The sequence below is a fragment of the Podarcis pityusensis genome (genome assembly GCF_964106645.2).
Source record: "Podarcis pityusensis genome assembly, chromosome: 2".
NCBI classification, from domain to species: Eukaryota; Metazoa; Chordata; class Lepidosauria; order Squamata; family Lacertidae; genus Podarcis; species Podarcis pityusensis.
In genome coordinates this window covers 16,568,723-16,590,712 of record NC_138029.1, presented here as the reverse complement: position 1 = coordinate 16,590,712, position 21,990 = coordinate 16,568,723, and positions in this window count along the sequence as shown.

Here is a 21,990-nt window from a genome sequence, read left to right as displayed (position 1 = left end):
CATTTTTGAGTGAATTGCAGAACGCCAGATTTTTGATGAAATTGTGACCGCGCGGCTTAGGGATTTTTTCAAAATAGTTGTTCAGACAACGATGGCTAATTCTGTTTCTGATGATAAAAACCCATCTTGTTCCACCGAAAAACCTTTCAGGTGCTCGTTTCCAACAGTTTGGCACCATTTTTGAGTGAATTGCAGAACGCCAGATTTTTGATGAAATTGTGACCGCGCGGCTTAAGGAATTTCTCAAAAAAAAGCTGTTCAGACGTCGAGGGCTAATTCTCTTTTCGCTGATAAAAACCCATCTGTTTCCACCAAAAAACCTTTCAGGGGATCGTTTGCAACAGTTTCGCACCATTTTTGAGTGAATTGCAGAACGCCAGATTTTTGATGAAATTGTGACCGCGCGGCTTAGGGAATTTTTCAAAAAAAGTTGTTCAGACAACGATGGCTAATTCTGTTTCTGATGATAAAAACCCATCTGTTTCCACCGAAAAACCTTTCAGGGGATCGTTTCCAACAGTTTGGCACCATTTTTGAGTGAATTGCAGAACGCCAGATTTTTGATGAAATTGTGACCGCGCGGCTTAGGGAATTTTTCAAAACAAGTTGTTCAGACAACGATGGCTATTTCTGTTTCTGATGATAAAAACCTATCTGTTTCAACCGAAAAACCTTTCAGGTGATCGTTTGCAACAGTTTGGCACCATTTTTGAGTGAAGTCTAGAACGCCAGAATTTTGATGAAATTGTCACCGCGCGGCTTAGGGAATTTTTCAAAAAAAGCTGTTCAGAGGTCGAGGGCTAATTCTGTTTTTGCTGATAAAAACCCATCTGTTTCCACCGAAAAACCTTTCAGGGGATCGTTTGCAACAGTTTGGCACCATTTTTGAGTGAATTGCAGAACGCCAGATTTTTGATGAAACTGTGACCGCGCGGCTTAGGGATTTTTCAAAAAAAGCTTTTCAGAGCTCGAGGGCTAATTCTCTTTTCGCTGATAAAAACCCATCTGTTTTCACCAAAAAACCTTTCAGGGGATCGTTTGCAACAGTTTGGCACCATTTTTGAGTGAATTGCAGAACGCCAGATTTTTGCTGAAATTGTGACCGCGCGGCTTAGGGAATTTTTCAGAAAAAGCTGTTCAGACGTCGAGGGCTAATTCTGTCTTCGCTGATAAAAACCCATCTGTTTCCACCGAAAAACCTTTCAGGGGATCGTTTGCAACAGTTTGGCATCATTTTTGAGTGAATTGCAGAACGCCAGATTTTTGATGAAATTGTGACCGCGCGGCTTAGGGATTTTTTCAAAAATAGTTGTTCAGACAACGATGGCTAATTCTGTTTCTGATGATAAAAACCCATCTGTTTCCACTGAAAAACCTTTCAGGTGATCGTGTCCAACAGTTTGGCACCATTTTTGAGTGAATTGCAGAACGCCAGATTTTTGATGAAATTGCGACCGCGCGGCTTAAGGAATTTCTCAAAAAAAAGCTGTTCAGACGTCGAGGGCTAATTCTCTTTTCGCTGATAAAAACCCATCTGTTTCCACCAAAAAACCTTTCAGGGGATCGTTTGCAACAGTTTCGCACCATTTTTGAGTGAATTGCAGAACGCCAGATTTTTGATGAAATTGTGACCGCGCGGCTTAGGGAATTTTTCAAAAAAAGTTGTTGAGACGTCAAGGGCTAATTCTGTTTCTGATGATAAAAACCCATCTGTTTCCACCGAAAAACCTTTCAGGTGATCGTTTCCAACAGTTTGGCACCATTTTAGAGTGAATTGCAGAATACCAGATTTTTGATGAAATTGTGACAGCGCAGCTTAGGGAATTTTTCAAAAAAAGTTGTTGAGACGTCAATGGCTAATTCTGTTTCTGATGATAAAAACCCATCTGTTTCCACCGAAAAACCTTTCAGGGGATCGTTTCCAATGCTTTGGCACCATTTTTGAGTGAATTGCAGAACGCCAGATTTTTGATGAAATTGTGACCGCGCGGCTTAGGGAATTTTTCAAAAAAAGTTGTTGAGACGTCAATGGCTAATTCTGTTTCCGATGATAAAAACCCATCTGTTTCCACCGAAGAACCTTTCAGGTGATCGTTTACAACAGTTTGGCACCATTTTTTACTGAATTGCAGAACGCCAGATTTTTGATGAAATTGTGACCGCGCGGCTTAGGGAATTTTTCAAAACAAGTTGTTCAGACAACGATGGCTATTTCTGTTTCTGATGATAAAAACCCATCTGTTTCAACCGAAAAACCTTTCAGGTGATCGTTTGCAACAGTTTGGCACCATTTTTGAGTGAAGTCTAGAACGCCAGAATTTTGATGAAATTGTCACCGCGCGGCTTAGGGAATTTTTCAAAAAAAGCTGTTCAGAGGTCGAGGGCTACTTCTGTTTTTGCTGATAAAAACCCATCTGTTTCCACAGAAAAACCTTTCAGGGGATCGTTTGCAACAGTTTGGCACCATTTTTGAGTGAATTGCAGAACGCCAGATTGTTGATGAAATTGTGACCGCGCGGCTTAGGGATTTTTCAAAAAAAGCTTTTCAGAGGTCGAGGGCTAATTCTCTTTTCGCTGATAAAAACCCATCTGTTTTCACCAAAAAACCTTTCAGGGGATCGTTTGCAACCGTTTGGCACCATTTTTGAGTGAATTGCAGAACGCCAGATTTTTGCTGAAATTGTGACCGCGCGGCTTAGGGAATTTTTCCAAAAAAAGTTGTTGAGACGTCAAGTGCTAATTCTGTTTTCGATGATAAAAACCCATCTGTTTCCACCGAAAAACCTTTCAGGTGACCGTTTCCAACAGTTTGGCACCATTTTTGAGTGAATTGCAGAACGCCAGATTTTTGATGAAATTGTGACCGCGCGGCTTAGGGAATTTTTCAAAAAAAGTTGTTGAGACGTCAAGGGCTAATTCTGTTTTCGATGATAAAAACCCATCTGTTTCCACCGAATAACCTTTCGGGGGATAGTTTGCAACAGTTTGGCACCATTTTTGAGTGAATTGCAGAACGCCAGATTTTTGATGAAATTGTGACCGCGCGGCTTAGGGATTTTTTCAAAAATAGTTGTTCAGACAACGATGGCTAATTCTGTTTCCTGATGATAAAAACCCATCTGTTTCCACCGAAAAACCTTTCAGGTGATCGTTTCCAACAGTTTGGCACCATTTTTGAGTGAATTGCAGAACGCCAGATTTTTGATGAAATTGTGACCGCGCGGCTTAAGGAATTTCTCAAAAAAAGCTGTTCAGACGTCGAGGGCTAATTCTCTTTTCGCTGATAAAAACCCATCTGTTTCCACCGAAAAACCTTTCAGGGGATCGTTTGCAACAGTTTGGCACCATTTTTGAGTGAATTGCAGAACGCCAGATTTTTGATGAAATTGTGACCGCGCGGCTTAGGGAATTTTTCAAAAAAAGTTATTGAGACGTCAAGGGCTAATTCTGTTTCCGATGATAAAAACCCATCTGTTTCCACCGAAAAACCTTTCAGGTGATCGTTTCCAACAGTTTGGCACCATTTTTGAGTGAATTGCAGAACGCCAGATTTTTGATGAAATTGTGACCGCGCGGCTTAGGGAATTTTTCAAAAAAAGTTATTGAGACGTCAAGGGCTGATTCTGTTTCCGATGATAAAAACCCATCTGTTTCCACCGAAAAACCTTTCAGGTGATCGTTTCCAACAGTTTGGCACCATTTTTGAGTGAATTGCAGAACGCCAGATTTTTGATGAAATTGTGACCGCGCGGCTTAGGGATTTTTTCCAAAAAAAGTTCTTGAGACTACGATGGCTAATTCTGTTTCCGATGATAAAAACCCATCTGTTTCCACCGAAAAACCTCTCAGGGGATCATTTGCAACAGTTTGGCAGCATTTTTGAGTGAATTGCAGAACGCCAGATTTTTGATGAAATTGTGACCGCGCGGCTTAGGGAATTTTTCAAAAAAAGTTGTTGAGACGTCAAGGGCTAATTCTGTTTCCGATGATAAAAACCCATCTGTTTCGACCGAAAAACCTTTCAGGGGATCGTTTGCAACAGTTTGGCACCATTTTTGAGTGAATTGCAGAACGCCAGATTTTAGATGAAATTGTGACCGCGCGGCTTAGGGAATTTTTCAAAAAAAGTTGTTCAGACAACGATGGCTAATTCTGTTTCTGATGATAAAAAACCCATCTGTTTCCACCGAAAAACCTTTCAGGGGATCGTTTCCAACAGTTTGGCACCATTTTTGAGTGAATTGCAGAACGCCAGATTTTTGATGAAATTGTGACCGCGCGGCTTAGGGAATTTTTCAAAAAAAGTTGTTGAGACGTCAAGGGCTAATTCTGTTTTCGATGATAAAAACCCATCTGTTTCCACCGAATAACCTTTCGGGGGATAGTTTGCAACAGTTTGGCACCATTTTTGAGTGAATTGCAGAACGCCAGATTTTTGATGAAATTGTGACCGCGCGGCTTAGGGATTTTTTCAAAAATAGTTGTTCAGACAACGATGGCTAATTCTGTTTCTGATGATAAAAACCCATCTGTTTCCACCGAAAAACCTTTCAGGTGATCGTTTCCAACAGTTTGGCACCATTTTTGAGTGAATTGCAGAACGCCAGATTTTTGATGAAATTGTGACCGCGCGGCTTAAGGAATTTCTCAAAAAAAAGCTGTTCAGACGTCGAGGGCTAATTCTCTTTTCGCTGATAAAAACCCATCTGTTTCCACCGAAAAACCTTTCAGGGGATCGTTTGCAACAGTTTGGCACCATTTTTGAGTGAATTGCAGAACGCCAGATTTTTGATGAAATTGTGACCGCGCGGCTTAGGGAATTTTTCAAAAAAAGTTATTGAGACGTCAAGGGCTAATTCTGTTTCCGATGATAAAAACCCATCTGTTTCCACCGAAAAACCTTTCAGGTGATCGTTTCCAACAGTTTGGCACCATTTTTGAGTGAATTGCAGAACGCCAGATTTTTGATGAAATTGTGACCGCGCGGCTTAGGGAATTTTTCAAAAAAAGTTATTGAGACGTCAAGGGCTGATTCTGTTTCCGATGATAAAAACCCATCTGTTTCCACCGAAAAACCTTTCAGGTGATCGTTTCCAACAGTTTGGCACCATTTTTGAGTGAATTGCAGAACGCCAGATTTTTGATGAAATTGTGACCGCGCGGCTTAGGGATTTTTTCCAAAAAAAGTTCTTGAGACTACGATGGCTAATTCTGTTTCCGATGATAAAAACCCATCTGTTTCCACCGAAAAACCTTTCAGGGGATCATTTGCAACAGTTTGGCAGCATTTTTGAGTGAATTGCAGAACGCCAGATTTTGATGAAATTGTGACCGCGCGGCTTAGGGAATTTTTCAAAAAAAGTTGTTGAGACGTCAAGGGCCAATTCTGTTTCCGATGATAAAAACCCATCTGTTTCGACCGAAAAACTTTCAGGGGATCGTTTGCAACAGTTTGGCACCATTTTTGAGTGAATTGCAGAACGCCAGATTTTTAGATGAAATTGTGACCGCGCGGCTTTGGGAATTTTTCAAAACAAGTTGTTCAGACAACGATGGCTAATTCTGTTTCTGATGATAAAACCCATCTGTTTCCACCGAAAAACCTTTCAGGGGGATCGTTTCCAACAGTTTGGCACCATTTTTGAGTGAATTGCAGAACCGCCAGATTTTTGATGAAATTGTGACCGCGCGGCTTTGGGAATTTTTCAAAACAAGTTGTTCAGACAACGATGGCTATTTCTGTTTCTGATGATAAAAGCCCATCTGTTTCCACCGAAAAACCTTTCAGGGGATCGTTTGCAACAGTTTGGCACCATTTTGAGTTAATTGCAGAACCCCAGATTTTTGATGAAATTGTGACCGCGCGGCTTAAGGAATTTTTCAAAAAAAGCTTTTCAGACGTCGAGGGCTAATTCTGTTTTCGCTGATAAAAACCCATCTGTTTCCACCGAAAAACCTTTCAGGGGATCGTTGCAACAGTTTGGCACCATTTTTGAGTGAATTGCAGAATGCCAGATTTTTGATGAAATTGTGACCGCGCGGCTTAGGGAATTTTTCAAAAAAAGCTGTTCAGACGTCAAGGGCTAATTCTGTTTTCTATGATAAAAACCCATCTGTTTCCACCCAAAATCCTTTCAGGGGATCGTTTGCAACAGTTTGGCACCATTTTTGAGTGAATTGCAGAACGCCAGATTTTTGATGAAATTGTGACCGCGCGGCTTAGGGAATTTTTCAAAAAAAGTTGTAGAGACGTCAAGGTCTAATTCTATTTCCGATGATAAAAACCCATCTGTTTCCACCGAAAAACCTTTCAGGGGATCGTTTGCAACAGTTTGGCACCATTTTTGAGTGAATTGCAGAACGCCAGATTTTTGATGAAATTGTGACCGCGCGGCTTAGGGAATTTTTCAAAAAAAGTTGTTCAGACAACGATGGCTATTTCTGTTTCTGATAATAAAAACCCATCTGTTTCAACCGAAAAACCTTTCAGGTGATCGTTTCCAACAGTTTGGCACCATTTTTGAGTAAAGTCTAGAACGCCAGAATTTTGATGAAATTGTCGCCGCGCGGCTTAGGGAATTTTTCAAAAACAGTTGTTGAGACGTCAAGGGCTAATTCTGTTTCCGATGATAAAAACCCATCTGTTTCCACCGAAAAACCTTTCAGGGGATCGTTTGCAACAGTTTGGCACCATTTTTGAGTGAATTGCAGAATGCCAGATTTTTGATGAAATTGTGACCGCGCCGCTTAGGGAATTTTTCAAAAACAGTTCTTGAGACGTCAAGGGCTAATTCTGTTTTTGCTGATAAAATCCCATCTGTTTCCACCGAAAAACCTTTCAGGGGATCGTTTGCAACAGTTTGGTACCATTTTTGAGTGAATTGCAGAACGCCAGATTTTTGATGAAATTGTGACCGCGCGGCTTAGGGAATTTTTCAAAAAAAAGTTCTTGAGACGACAATGGTTAATTCTGTTTCCGATGATAAAAACCCATCTGTTTCCATCGAAAAACCTTTCAGGGGATCGTTTCCAACAGTTTGGCACCATTTTTGAGTGAATTGCAGAACGCCAGATTTTTGATGAAATTGTGACCGCGCGGCTTAGGGAATTTTTCAAAAAAAAGTTCTTGAGACGACAATGGTTAATTCTGTTTCCGATGATAAAAACCCATCTGTTTCCACCGAAAAACCTTTCAGGGGATCGTTTGCAACAGTTTGGCACCATTTTTGAGTGAATTGCAGAACGACAGATTTTTGATGAAATTGTGACCGCGCGGCTTAGGGAATTTTTCAAAAAAAGTTGTTCAGACAACGATGGCTATTTCTGTTTCTGATAATAAAAACCCATCTGTTTCCAGCGAAAAACCTTTCAGGTGATCGTTTCCAACAGTTTGGCACCATTTTTGAGTAAAGTCTAGAACGCCAGAATTTTGATGAAATTGTCACCGCGCGGCTTAGGGAATCTTTCAAAAAAAGTTGTTGAGACGTCAAGGGCTAATTCTGTTTCCGATGATAAAAACCCATCTGTTTCCACCGAAAAACCTTTCAGGGGATCGTTTGCAACAGTTTGGCACCATTTTTGAGTGAATTGCAGAATGCCAGATTTTTGATGAAATTGTGACCGCGCCGCTTAGGGAATTTTTCAAAAAAAGTTGTTGAGACGTCAAGGGCTAATTCTGTTTCTGATGATAAAAACCCATCTGTTTCCACCGAAAAACCTTTCAGGTGATCGTTTCCAACAGTTTGGCACCATTTTTGAGTGAATTGCAGAATGCCAGATTTTTGATGAAATTGTGACCGCGCGGCTTAGGGAATTTTTCAAAAAAAGTTGTTGAGACGTCAATGGCTAATTCTGTTTCTGATGATAAAAACCCATCTGTTTCCACCGAAAAACCTTTCAGGGGATCGTTTCCAATGCTTTGGCACCATTTTTGAGTGAATTGCAGAACGCCAGATTTTTGATGAAATTGTGACCGCGCGGCTTAGGGAATTTTTCAAAAAAAGTTGTTGAGACGTCAATGGCTAATTCTGTTTCCGATGATAAAAACCCATCTGTTTCCACCGAAAAACCTTTCAGGGGATCGTTTGCAACAGTTTGGCACCATTTTTGAGTGAATTGCAGAACGCCAGATTTTTGATGAAATTGTGACCGCGCGGCTTTGGGAATTTTTCAAAACAAGTTGTTCAGACAACGATGGCTATTTCTGTTTCTGATGATAAAAACCCATCTGTTTCAACCGAAAAACCTTTCAGGTGATCGTTTGCAACAGTTTGGCACCATTTTTGAGTGAAGTCTAGAACGCCAGAATTTTGATGAAATTGTCACCGCGCGGCTTAGGGAATTTTTCAAAAAAAGCTGTTCAGAGGTCGAGGGCTACTTCTGTTTTTGCTGATAAAAACCCATCTGTTTCCACAGAAAAACCTTTCAGGGGATCGTTTGCAACAGTTTGGCACCATTTTTGAGTGAATTGCAGAACGCCAGATTGTTGATGAAATTGTGACCGCGCGGCTTAGGGATTTTTCAAAAAAAGCTTTTCAGAGGTCGAGGGCTAATTCTCTTTTCGCTGATAAAAACCCATCTATTTTCACCAAAAAACCTTTCAGGGGATCGTTTGCAACAGTTTGGCACCATTTTTGAGTGAATTGCAGAACGCCAGATTTTTGCTGAAATTGTGACCGCGCGGCTTAGGGAATTTTTCCAAAAAAAGTTGTTGAGACGTCAAGTGCTAATTCTGTTTTCGATGATAAAAACCCATCTGTTTCCACCGAAAAACCTTTCAGGTGACCGTTTCCAACAGTTTGGCACCATTTTTGAGTGAATTGCAGAACGCCAGATTTTTGATGAAATTGTGACTGCGCGGCTTAGGGAATTTTTCAAAAAAAGTTGTTGAGACGTCAAGGGCTAATTCTGTTTTCGATGATAAAAACCCATCTGTTTCCACCGAATAACCTTTCGAGGGATAGTTTGCAACAGTTTGGCACCATTTTTGAGTGAATTGCAGAACGCCAGATTTTTGATGAAATTGTGACCGCGCGGCTTAGGGATTTTTTCAAAAATAGTTGTTCAGACAACGATGGCTAATTCTGTTTCTGATGATAAAAACCCATCTGTTTCCACCGAAAAACCTTTCAGGTGATCGTTTCCAACAGTTTGGCACCATTTCTGAGTGAATTGCAGAACGCCAGATTTTTGATGAAATTGTGACCGCGCGGCTTAAGGAATTTCTCAAAAAAAAGCTGTTCAGACGTCGAGGGCTAATTCTCTTTTCGCTGATAAAAACCCATCTGTTTCCACCGAAAAACCTTTTAGGGGATCGTTTGCAACAGTTTGGCACCATTTTTGAGTGAATTGCAGAACGCCAGATTTTTGATGAAATTGTGACAGCGCGGCTTAGGGAATTTTTCAAAAAAAGTTATTGAGACGTCAAGGGCTAATTCTGTTTCCGATGATGAAAACCCATCTGTTTCCACCGAAAAACCTTTCAGGTGATCGTTTCCAACAGTTTGGCACCATTTTTGAGTGAATTGCAGAACGCCAGATTTTTTATGAAATTGTGACCGCGCGGCTTAGGGAATTTTTCAAAAAAAGTTATTGAGACGTCAAGGGCTGATTCTGTTTCCGATTTTAAAAACCCATCTGTTTCCACCGAAAAACCTTTCAGGTGATCGTTTCCAACAGTTTGGCACCATTTTTGAGTGAATTGCAGAACGCCAGATTTTTGATGAAATTGTGACCGCGCGGCTTAGGGATTTTTTCCAAAAAAAGTTCTTGAGACTACGATGGCTAATTCTGTTTCCGATGATAAAAACCCATCTGTTTCCACCGAAAAACCTTTCAGGGGATCATTTGCAACAGTTTGGCAGCATTTTTGAGTGAATTGCAGAACGCCAGATTTTTGATGAAATTGTGACCGCGCGGCTTAGGGAATTTTTCAAAAAAAGTTGTTGAGACGTCAAGGGCTAATTCTGTTTCCGATGATAAAAACCCATCTGTTTCGACCGAAAAACTTTCAGGGGATCGTTTGCCACAGTTTGGCACCATTTTTGAATGAATTGCAGAACGCCAGATTTTAGATGAAATTGTGACCGCGCGGCTTAGGGAATTTTTCAAAAAAAGTTGTTCAGACAACGATGGCTAATTCTGTTTCTGATGATAAAAACCCATCTGTTTCCACCGAAAAACCTTTCAGGGGATCGTTTCCAACAGTTTGGCACCATTTTTGAGTGAATTGCAGAACGCCAGATTTTTTATGAAATTGTGACCGCGCGGCTTAGGGAATTTTTCAAAAAAAGTTATTGAGACGTCAAGGGCTGATTCTGTTTCCGATTTTAAAAACCCATCTGTTTCCACCGAAAAACCTTTCAGGTGATCGTTTCCAACAGTTTGGCACCATTTTTGAGTGAATTGCAGAACGCCAGATTTTTGATGAAATTGTGACCGCGCGGCTTAGGGATTTTTTCCAAAAAAAGTTCTTGAGACTACGATGGCTAATTCTGTTTCCGATGATAAAAACCCATCTGTTTCCACCGAAAAACCTTTCAGGGGATCATTTGCAACAGTTTGGCAGCATTTTTGAGTGAATTGCAGAACGCCAGATTTTTGATGAAATTGTGACCGCGCGGCTTAGGGAATTTTTCAAAAAAAGTTGTTGAGACGTCAAGGGCTAATTCTGTTTCCGATGATAAAAACCCATCTGTTTCGACCGAAAAACTTTCAGGGGATCGTTTGCAACAGTTTGGCACCATTTTTGAGTGAATTGCAGAACGCCAGATTTTAGATGAAATTGTGACCGCGCGGCTTAGGGAATTTTTCAAAAAAAGTTGTTCAGACAACGATGGCTAATTCTGTTTCTGATGATAAAAACCCATCTGTTTCCACCGAAAAACCTTTCAGGGGATCGTTTCCAACAGTTTGGCACCATTTTTGAGTGAATTGCAGAACGCCAGATTTTTGATGAAATTGTGACCGCGCGGCTTTGGGAATTTTTCAAAACAAGTTGTTCAGACAACGATGGCTATTTCTGTTTCTGATGATAAAAGCCCATCTGTTTCCACCGAAAAACCTTTCAGGGGATCGTTTGCAACAGTTTGGTACCATTTTTGAGTGAATTGCAGAACGCCAGATTTTTGATGAAATTGTGACCGCGCGGCTTAGGGAATTTTTCAAAAACAGTTGTTGAGACGTCAAGGGCTAATTCTGTTTCCGATGATAAAAACCCATCTGTTTCCACCGAAAAACCTTTCAGGGGATCGTTTGCAACAGTTTGGCACCATTTTTGAGTGAATTGCAGAACGCCAGATTTTTGATGAAATTGTGACCGCGCGGCTTAGGGAATTTTTCAAAAAAAAGTTCTTGAGACGACAATGGTTAATTCTGTTTCCGATGATAAAAACCCATCTGTTTCCACCGAAAAACCTTTCAGGGGATCGTTTGCAACAGTTTGGCACCATTTTTGAGTGAATTGCAGAACGCCAGATTTTTGATGAAATTGTGACCGCGCGGCTTAGGGAATTTTTCAAAAAAAGTTGTTCAGACAACGATGGCTATTTCTGTTTCTGATAATAAAAACCCATCTGTTTCAACCGAAAAACCTTTCAGGTGATCGTTTCCAACAGTTTGGCACCATTTTTGAGTAAAGTCTAGAACGCCAGAATTTTGATGAAATTGTCGCCGCGCGGCTTAGGGAATTTTTCAAAAACAGTTGTTGAGACGTCAAGGGCTAATTCTGTTTCCGATGATAAAAACCCATCTGTTTCCACCGAAAAACCTTTCAGGGGATCGTTTGCAACAGTTTGGCACCATTTTTGAGTGAATTGCAGAATGCCAGATTTTTGATGAAATTGTGACCGCGCCGCTTAGGGAATTTTTCAAAAACAGTTCTTGAGACGTCAAGGGCTAATTCTGTTTTTGCTGATAAAATCCCATCTGTTTCCACCGAAAAACCTTTCAGGGGATCGTTTGCAACAGTTTGGTACCATTTTTGAGTGAATTGCAGAACGCCAGATTTTTGATGAAATTGTGACCGCGCGGCTTAGGGAATTTTTCAAAAAAAAGTTCTTGAGACGACAATGGTTAATTCTGTTTCCGATGATAAAAACCCATCTGTTTCCATCGAAAAACCTTTCAGGGGATCGTTTGCAACAGTTTGGCACCATTTTTGAGTGAATTGCAGAACGCCAGATTTTTGATGAAATTGTGACCGCGCGGCTTAGGGAATTTTTCAAAAAAAAGTTCTTGAGACGACAATGGTTAATTCTGTTTCCGATGATAAAAACCCATCTGTTTCCACCGAAAAACCTTTCAGGGGATCGTTTGCAACAGTTTGGCACCATTTTTGAGTGAATTGCAGAACGACAGTGTCAGGGGTTCAGGAGCAGAGGCAAGGGCAAGGGAGGAAACAGAGAGCGAGGGAGAGGAGGCAGAAGAAAAGATGAGTGATGACGACGACCCGAGATCTCCGAGTCTTTCCAGTGAATCAGAAGATTCACAGAAAGGAGCACCAGTGGCCAGGGCAAGGGGGGAGCCTAGGGGGACACCCCAGGAAGATAGAGCCAGAGGGGACTCAGAGGGGAGCAGTTGGAAATCAGGACCAGCGTCACCGCCAGAGAGCAGGGAAGAGGAAGGGCGCCAGGGATCAAGCGCTGGCAGCTCACAACAGGGGGGAGGGCACGAGTCAGGAGTGGCCACACCTCCATCGGGGAGCGAAGAAACGGTCAGACGGAAGGTGGAAGGTTGGGCGCGCGTGCCAAGTTCAAATGCACAGGAAGGTGGCGCAGTAGGCAGCCCGGAAAGGGAGCCAGGTCCTAAAGCCCGCCGAAAGGAGGGAGAAGAGTCAGGGGGGTCAGCGTCAGCGTCAGAGGAATCCCGGAAGGAAGAGACCCCGGGGGGCAGAGGGACCCAGAGAAGAACAGTCAGGCGGAAAAGGTGGAGCAAGGCTAGGATATTAAGTTGGTGTACAAGGGGCGGAGACTCAGATGGAGCTTCGCCGATCTAACCATGAGACGTAGAGTTGCACGCAGCAGCTTGAGAATGGAAACTGTAACTCAATAAAGACTTTTATTTAATGATCGCTGGCTAGCGTGATCCTCTGTGAGCTAGGATCTGGAAGCAGCTCTGACAGTAAGCTCCATCCCTTGATTGTGGGCATCTACGTCCTCGCGGAGAGGAGAGAAAGCGGGTGCCTACTAGCGAGCTCACGAACGGCAGACAACATGACGGCCGAACAGCAGATAGTGGAACTCAGAGAAGCAGTGACACGACTGAATGCCGAGGCTCTTGCATCCAGGAAGAGAGAGGAGGACGCAGCTGCCGCCTACAGGGATCTCCAGGTCAGGTTGGAAGTGCTTACGAAGCAAGGGCAACTGACACCCAAACCGGAGGGGATTGGGTTGGGGAGACGAACAGGCGGTCTGGTCTCTCACTTCGATGGGAATTTGCAACAGTACCCCAACTTTAGAGCAGATGTAATGTGTGCACTGCAACTGCTGAACAAAGACTTTAGAGATGAGCAAGAGAAGGTGGGATTCATCATGTCCCATTTGCATGGAGATGCTAAAGCATGGCTGCGCAATTTGTGGAGAGATAATGATCCGGCGCTCCAAAATGCGGATGCCTTTATTAAAGCGATGGATGGGTGCTTTTTATCAAGCATTGACGTGGATCTTGCTCGGCAGCAGATACATGGACTGAAGCAAGGGAGGGCCAGCGTAAGGCAGTACCATGCCCGCTTTTTCGCTTTGGTCAGTGCCCTGGAATGGGACAGAGATTCGGCTCCTGTAAGAGACCTGTTTTGGGAGGGATTGCACGGCTCGGTTAAAGATGAAATTGCGAGGGGGGAGAGACCCCGGACCACGCAGGAGATCGTTCAGAGGGCGCTGGCGGTGGGGGTGCGGCTGGAAGGACGTCCGTGGAGCAGGGACGAAGGGCGTGGAGGGCGCGAACCAGCCAGGGGCTCCTCCTTCCTTCCCAGAGAAGCAGCGCGTGCGCAATCCACGCCTCCGCCAGGAGGAGGAGCGGAACCTATGGAGGTTGGAGGTGCAAGGGCTCAGTCAGCAGCCAGAGCCCTAGCACCGGCAGCAGTGAAAGCGAAGCCTCCTAGAGGGAACAGGAAGTGTTACATCTGCGATGATCCACAGCATATGGCGAAAGAGTGTCCCCAGAGGCTCCACAAGCACACTGCAGCCTCAGCAATGGTAACTGCAGCAACGCAGCAAGGACAACCACAGCAGGGAAACGAAGGAGTCTGGTTGGAGGAAGAGGCACTGGGGCCCAACCAGACGTGTCAGTGAAGCAGTCCCCAGAGATTTTACAGCCCATGGACCCCCTCCCGCCCAAACCGGTAGTGAAGCTCACCGCGTCGCTCCAGCTGCCCAATGGAATCACCATGGACGTGCCAATCACCATTGACTCCGGAAGCAATGCGGACTTTATAGGGCAGGACTTTGTCGACCGGCACGCTATACAGTTGCTGCCTGCCACGCTGCCCCTGCAGGTTGTCACGGTGGATGGCAGGGAGCTGCTAGGGGGGCAAGTGGTGAAGCAGACGCCACCAATGGTGATGCGACTTGGGAATCACAGGGAAATCATCAGCTTCAATGTCACTCAACTATCGGACACGCCCATTGTATTGGGCATGAGTTGGCTGGACAAGCACAGCCCGACGCTGGCTTGGTACCAGAGGCAGCTGACCTTCGGCTCTTCCTTTTGCGCTGAACACTGCATCGTGCCCAGGCAGGAAGGAGGGGAAGAGGAGTCACAGCTGCAGCTAGGCACGCTGCAAGCGGTCCCCCACAAGTACGCAGAATTTTTGGAGGTTTTCTGCGAGAAAGAGGCAGACAGGCTACCCCCCCACAGACCATATGACTGCAAAATTGACCTGCTGCCGGGGGCGGCGCTACCCAAAGGGAAGCTGTATTCCATGTCTGAGGACGAACTGCAGGAACTCAAAGAGTTCATAGATCATAATTTGGAGCGCGGTTTCATCCGAGAGTCCAAGGCAGCGGGGGGCAGTCCGGTATTCTTTGTTAAGAAGCGGGACACGCCCCAAAAAAGACTTGTAGTGGACTTTCGCATCTTGAACAGTGTGACCAAGCCATCGGACTTCCCCATGCCCCGAATCGACGACCTCCTCGCAAAGGTACGGAAGGGCAGAGTGTTCACCAAGTTGGACCTGCGAGGGGCATACAACCTCATTCGCATGCGGGAGGGAGATGAGTGGAAGACAGCCATGTTCACGCCCCTGGGCACCTACGAATATAGAGTTATGCCTTTTGGATTGCAAAATGGCTCCCACGTTTTTCAAGCTTTCATGCATCACGTGTTGGCGGGGCTCCTCTACAAGACGTGCGTCTGTTTCTTGGATGACATCCTGATCTTTTCGGAATCGCAGCAGGAGCATGACAGACACGTCAAGGAAGTGCTGAGCAGGCTACAGCAACATAGGCTTTACGCCAAGCTGGAGAAGTGCCAATTCGACGTGACCGAGGTGGATTTCCTGGGCTACAAGTTGTCTGATAAAGGGCTCGCCATGGACAGCGCCAAGGTCCGAGCAGTGTTGGATTGGAAAAGCCCACGCAACCGGAAGGAGGTCCAACGGTTTGTCGGCTTCGCGAACTTCTATCGCAAGTTTATCAAAGGCTTTGCCATGCAGACAGCGGCCATCACGGACACGCTCAGCTCCAAGAAAAAGAAGTTCATCTGGACAGAGCAGGCGGAGCAGTCCTTTCAGGCACTCAAGCGTCTCTTCGCGTCGGAAGAGCAGCTGCTTCATGTCAACCCCAGCAGGCCGATGAGGGTGGAGACAGACACTTCGGACAGAGCCGTGGGAGCAGTCCTGCTGCAGAAAGACCCGCAGGGGGTTTGGAGGCCGGGAGCGTTTTACTCAAGGAAGCTCAGCAAGTCCGAACAGAACTACACCATCTGGGACAGGGAGTTGCTGGCCATTCATGCAGCGTTCAAAGCGTGGAGGCACTTCCTGATCGGCGCCAAGCACACGGTGCAGGTCTGCACGGACCACAAGAATCTAGAGCACTGGCGCACGGCACAGTTCCTGAACCAGAGGCAGATACGTTGGGCTGAGTTCTTTGCGAATTTCGACTTCCGAATAGAGTATGTCCCGGGGGACACCAACATCATGGCGGATGCTCTCTCCCGTAAGCCACAGTATCTGGAGGAGGCAACGCCAGCGGCCGCCATGCACATCTTCGCACCGACAGTGTGGGCGTGCGCGGCGGCAACAGTTGACCTGGATGCGGTGCGACGAGCGTTGCAGGATGACTCCTTCGCGCAAGCAAAGATGGCAGAGGTGCACAGGGGCACGGCAGCGACCGACGAGTTCCAGCTGCGAGATGGTTTGCTCATCCGTAAAGGGGCCATCTACGTGCCGGGAGACGAACTTCGCGCCAAGGTACTGCAGCAGCTGCACGACGCGCCCACTGCCGGGCACTTTGGCAAGGAGAAGACGGTGGAATTAGTAGCCAGAGACTTCTGGTGGCCCGGAATGAGAGGGGAAGTCGCGGACTACGTGGCGAGGTGTGACACCTGCCAGAGGTCCAAACCAGTGCACAGACCGCCGGCCGGACTGCTGGAACCGCTGCAAACTCCGTTCGAGCCATGGGAGAGAGTGGCCCTGGACTTTGTCACGGATCTGCCCAGCTCGAGGGGCAAGACGGCTGTGCTGGTGGTGGTGGATTTGTTCTCCAAGATGGCACATTTCATTCCGTGTGCGAAGGTGGCCACGGCGGAACAAACCGCCAAACTGTTCATAGACCACGTGTTCAAGGTTCACGGTCTGCCGCGGTCTATTCTGTCCGACCGAGGGCGACAGTTCATCTCAAACTTCTGGCAGAGGCTGATGGGCTTCCTGAACGTCAAGATCAACCTGGCGTCGGCTAGACACCCGCAGACCAACGGGCAAGCGGAGCGGGTCAATGCCATCATGCAGCAGTACCTGAGATGTTATGCGAATCAACAGCCTGCGACGTGGGTGGATTACCTGCCTCTCGCCGAGTTCGCCTACAACAACACGAAGCACGTGTCCACGGGGGTCACGCCGTTCTTCGCCAACAACGGGAGGCACCCTAGAACCTTCCCGGGACTGGAAAGAATGGGGGAGGGGGAGCCGCAGACAGCAGATGCGTTCGCGTCGGAGTTGCAGGAGGTCCACGATCAGCTGCGGCGGCACCTGGAGCTGGCTAAACACGCATACAAGGTACAAGCGGACAAACACAGAAGAGTTGGCGAAGAGATCCATGTGGGAGACTGGGTCTGGTTAGCAGCCCACGCAGTGCCGGCCAGGTCGTTGGCGAAGAAGAAACTAGGGCATAAACAACTGGGGCCCTACCAAGTCGACGAACAGGTCAACCCGGTGGCTTTCAGGCTGGCTCTTCCGGAGGGTTCCAGAATGCATCCGGTGTTCCACAGATCGGTGCTCACTCCCTACAAGGCACCTCACAGGTTTCAGGAACCAGGAACGGCACCGGGTCCGCTCCGAGAGAGAACCGGGCAAGGGGGAGTGGCACAGGAGGAGCGCATCAACGAAGTCACGGAGATTTTGGACTCCAGATGGGGGGAAGAGGGGGTAGAATACCTTCTCGCCAAGGAGGGCACCCCGGCCAGTGCCAACAGCTGGGTGCCGGGCTACGCTTTAGACGAACCTCTGCTCAAAGAAGAGTTTCATGCCCTCTTCCCACATAGGCCAATGCCAGCAGACTTTTTCGACGACTGGCTTTTCACGCCCACGCTTTCAGCCAGCACGTTCCGGGGGTTCGACTCGGACGAGGAACCGACACGAGACGCCCGTTCCCCAGAGGGGTCACCCTCGGGATCTGTTGAAATTGATTTATTGGTTTGGCGTGACCCCCGCTAATTGATTTACGATCCACAATTAGCTCTTTATGCCCGGCGCGCTTCCTCCGAGCTGCGCCACTCAGCTCCGTCTCCAGTAGCTCTCCAGTCACGCCTCAGCAGAGTTAAACACAGCGGTGAAAACTGTCACGTAGCTTCCACTTAGCTTCCGACAAACACACAGAGCCCGGTTTGTCTATTTATCAGTCCTTTATTCCGACTTTCCCCAGGAAATCTCCTGGGCTCACAGCAGCCATGACAAACTGCCACCTCTTCCCTCAGAGAACCAGAGGGGAACAGAGAAACGAAACTCCTCCCAGCTTCGAAAGCTGACGTCAGAATGCTGAGGCATCATGGGAACAACTTAACCTGTTAAGTTCCAAACCCAACACCCCCTCTTGCCGAACCATTCTGACAAGACCTTTTTGAGTTCAACACCTTTCCCTTTGCCTTATGCCACTTCCCGGCATCTTTCCCAGGCACCTGTTGAACCCCTTCAACACTCCCAGAATCACACTGTGCGACACTTTTTCACGCACTTGTGACCAGATACCCTACTGACCCATTTGGGCCAGCAGTTGTGTCTTCTCCGTCAGACTCTTCCCCCTCTGACTTGACACCCTGTTTGTGAGCTTTCTCCATTACGCTAACCGGAGATGAAGCCTCACACCTGGACACTCCTTTCACAACCTTTGGAGATGCCCAGACCTGCCCTGAACCCTGATCTTGGACCTGGTCCCCATCACCGGGTTCTGAACCCTGATCTTGGACCTGGTCCCCATCACCGGGATCAGCCTCTGCCTCCCTTTCCTCCTCAGAATCAGACAGACATTCTGAGAGAAAAACAGAACCATCCCTGAGCCTTGAACATCCATCCTGTTCACAGAACTCAGCCTGCTTACTGACCAGCAGCTTGGTTTGATCACCCTCTGGGTATGCAAACCTCCATCCATTGGTTGCAGGATCATATCCACAGAAGATCATTTCCTGAACCTTTGGACCACCTGCCTCAAAGAGCTCAAAGGGCTCTTTGGCTACCCTCCCAAACCCGGGGAAACCATGTACCTGTGCACCCTTGCATGCCCTGCACCCTAGGGACCTCCCACATTTCCGGAGTTTGTACCCTTTTGTGCACCTGTGCAGCTTTTGCACATGACTGGGAACCTTAGCACACTGCGCCTGTGCTTTTCCAGCATTCCCACCACCCTCCAGAGGTGACTCCAGAACAAAGAGATTGTTCTGCCCCCTTTTCACGTTGGCCACTTGTTTCCCCCCAACGTAGACCTCTAGCTCCTCCTGTAAAGGAGAAAAAAACATGTTAGCCACAGCAGAAACCGACTTTCTCATTCCGTCTGCTAACATCACAGTTGTGTCCTGTTGAAAACAGCCCTGCAGTTCCGCATTTCCCCAGCAGGCTCGCTTAGGTGATGACCAATAGCAGTATTCAAAACCCAGCGCGTCACCGTGTCCTGGCTGGAGTTGTTCTTCACAGTTGCCATAGAAGCAGTGATAAGAAAACAACCCTCCCCAGCGTCTGAGCCACGTCTTTCCCTTGCGTTCCCACGCTGGCCTCCTCTCCGAGACTGATTCCCATGAGAACTCAGCTGGTTGACCTTGGGACCTTCCTGCCCAGCTGTCTCCGCTCTCCATGGGCAGCAACGACGAACTCCAGTGGAAAAACACTGCCCGGGGCTCCTCCCAGCTGGCCTGGCCCTCCTTCTTCCGGAAAAGCACTCCTTGCCAGCTCCGCCCCCTCTGGCCTGGCTCCCACTGCGGCTTTCTGGGAACCTGCTTTGTTGACATTCCACTCCAGCACGCACAGTGGACAAGCCTTTACACTTGCCTTTGGAATCCTTCGCCCCCCCGATCTGCTCACTAGCACTCCTTGAGGCTAAATCATCAGGAACAGGGGCACCAGCCATCTTTAGGCTTTTCTCAATACTTCCTCCAGGGCTCTGGCCTCCTGCTGAAGCTTCACAGCACATCCCAGGCAGCTCTTGCTGACTTTACGCCCTTGCCCAACTTCTTAGAGTGAGCTGTTGAAACGCAATGTCCTCCAAGACCTGGCTGCCTGCCATCGTCTTCCGTTCTCCCAAGGGGCCCCAAGCTGTACTCACAGATTACAAGCTCCTCCGGCACCCATCCGTGGGGAAACGATTTTCCAGCTGCTCTTCAGCTCCCAGCACTCAGCTCTCAGCACAGGCAAACCTCTGTGTCTTTCAGCCAGCTGCTCTGAGCTCCGCAGCTCTCCTTTGCCTCTTAACACCAGGCAAAAACTTCAGCACCTCCTGCCGCAACTTCAAACGCATTCCGGCACTTCAAAGCGTTCCTGTGACAGTTTTTACGATCGGTGATTAAGGGTCCATAACCTGTTGAAATTGATTTATTGGTTTGGCGTGACCCCCGCTAATTGATTTACGATCCACAATTAGCTCTTTATGCCCGGCGCGCTTCCTCCGAGCTGCGCCACTCAGCTCCGTCTCCAGTAGCTCTCCAGTCACGCCTCAGCAGAGTTAAACACAGCGGTGAAAACTGTCACGTAGCTTCCACTTAGCTTCCGACAAACACACAGAGCCCGGTTTGTCTATTTATCAGTCCTTTATTCCGACTTTCCCCAGGAAATCTCCTGGGCTCACAGCAGCCATGACAAACTGCCACCTCTTCCCTCAGAGAACCAGAGGGGAACAGAGAAACGAAACTCCTCCCAGCTTCGAAAGCTGACGTCAGAATGCTGAGGCATCATGGGAACAACTTAACCTGTTAAGTTCCAAACCCAACAGGATCTGCTTCAGAACCCTCGTATTGGTGGGATGATCGACCAGAGGAGCAGTTCCGCAGAAGGTGGCTGGAGGGTCCAGGACGAGCAACGTCTCCAGAAGGCAACGAAGGAGAGACGGACATGGACGTTTTCGGGGACGACACGGGTTTCGAGCACGGCGGCACAGAGATGGAAGCGGAGGTGACCGTCGTCAACGAGAGCAGGGAGGAAGAACCGGAAGACTTCGGATGGCGGCCCGCCACGGGAAGCGAACTGTATCCGACATTCGTCCCCCTGACACGGCAGCACCCAGATCCCGCACCGGAAGGAGGGGAGGGGGGAAGAGGGGGCTTCGAGGGGGGGATGGATGTCAGGGGTTCAGGAGCAGAGGCAAGGGCAAGGGAGGAAACAGAGAGCGAGGGAGAGGAGGCAGAAGAAAAGATGAGTGATGACGACGACCCGAGATCTCCGAGTCTTTCCAGTGAATCAGAAGATTCACAGAAAGGAGCACCAGTGGCCAGGGCAAGGGGGGAGCCTAGGGGGACACCCCAGGAAGATAGAGCCAGAGGGGACTCAGAGGGGAGCAGTTGGAAATCAGGACCAGCGTCACCGCCAGAGAGCAGGGAAGAGGAAGGGCGCCAGGGATCAAGCGCTGGCAGCTCACAACAGGGGGGAGGGCACGAGTCAGGAGTGGCCACACCTCCATCGGGGAGCGAAGAAACGGTCAGACGGAAGGTGGAAGGTTGGGCGCGCGTGCCAAGTTCAAATGCACAGGAAGGTGGCGCAGTAGGCAGCCCGGAAAGGGAGCCAGGTCCTAAAGCCCGCCGAAAGGAGGGAGAAGAGTCAGGGGGGTCAGCGTCAGCGTCAGAGGAATCCCGGAAGGAAGAGACCCCGGGGGGCAGAGGGACCCAGAGAAGAACAGTCAGGCGGAAAAGGTGGAGCAAGGCTAGGATATTAAGTTGGTGTACAAGGGGCGGAGACTCAGATGGAGCTTCGCCGATCTAACCATGAGACGTAGAGTTGCACGCAGCAGCTTGAGAATGGAAACTGTAACTCAATAAAGACTTTTATTTAATGATCGCTGGCTAGCGTGATCCTCTGTGAGCTAGGATCTGGAAGCAGCTCTGACAGACAGATTTTTGATGAAATTGTGACCGCGCGGCTTAGGGAATTTTTCAAAAAAAGTTGTTCAGACAACGATGGCTATTTCTGTTTCTGATAATAAAAACCCATCTGTTTCCAGCGAAAAACCTTTCAGGTGATCGTTTCCAACAGTTTGGCACCATTTTTGAGTAAAGTCTAGAACGCCAGAATTTTGATGAAATTGTCACCGCGCGGCTTAGGGAATTTTTCAAAAAAAGTTGTTGAGACGTCAAGGGCTAATTCTG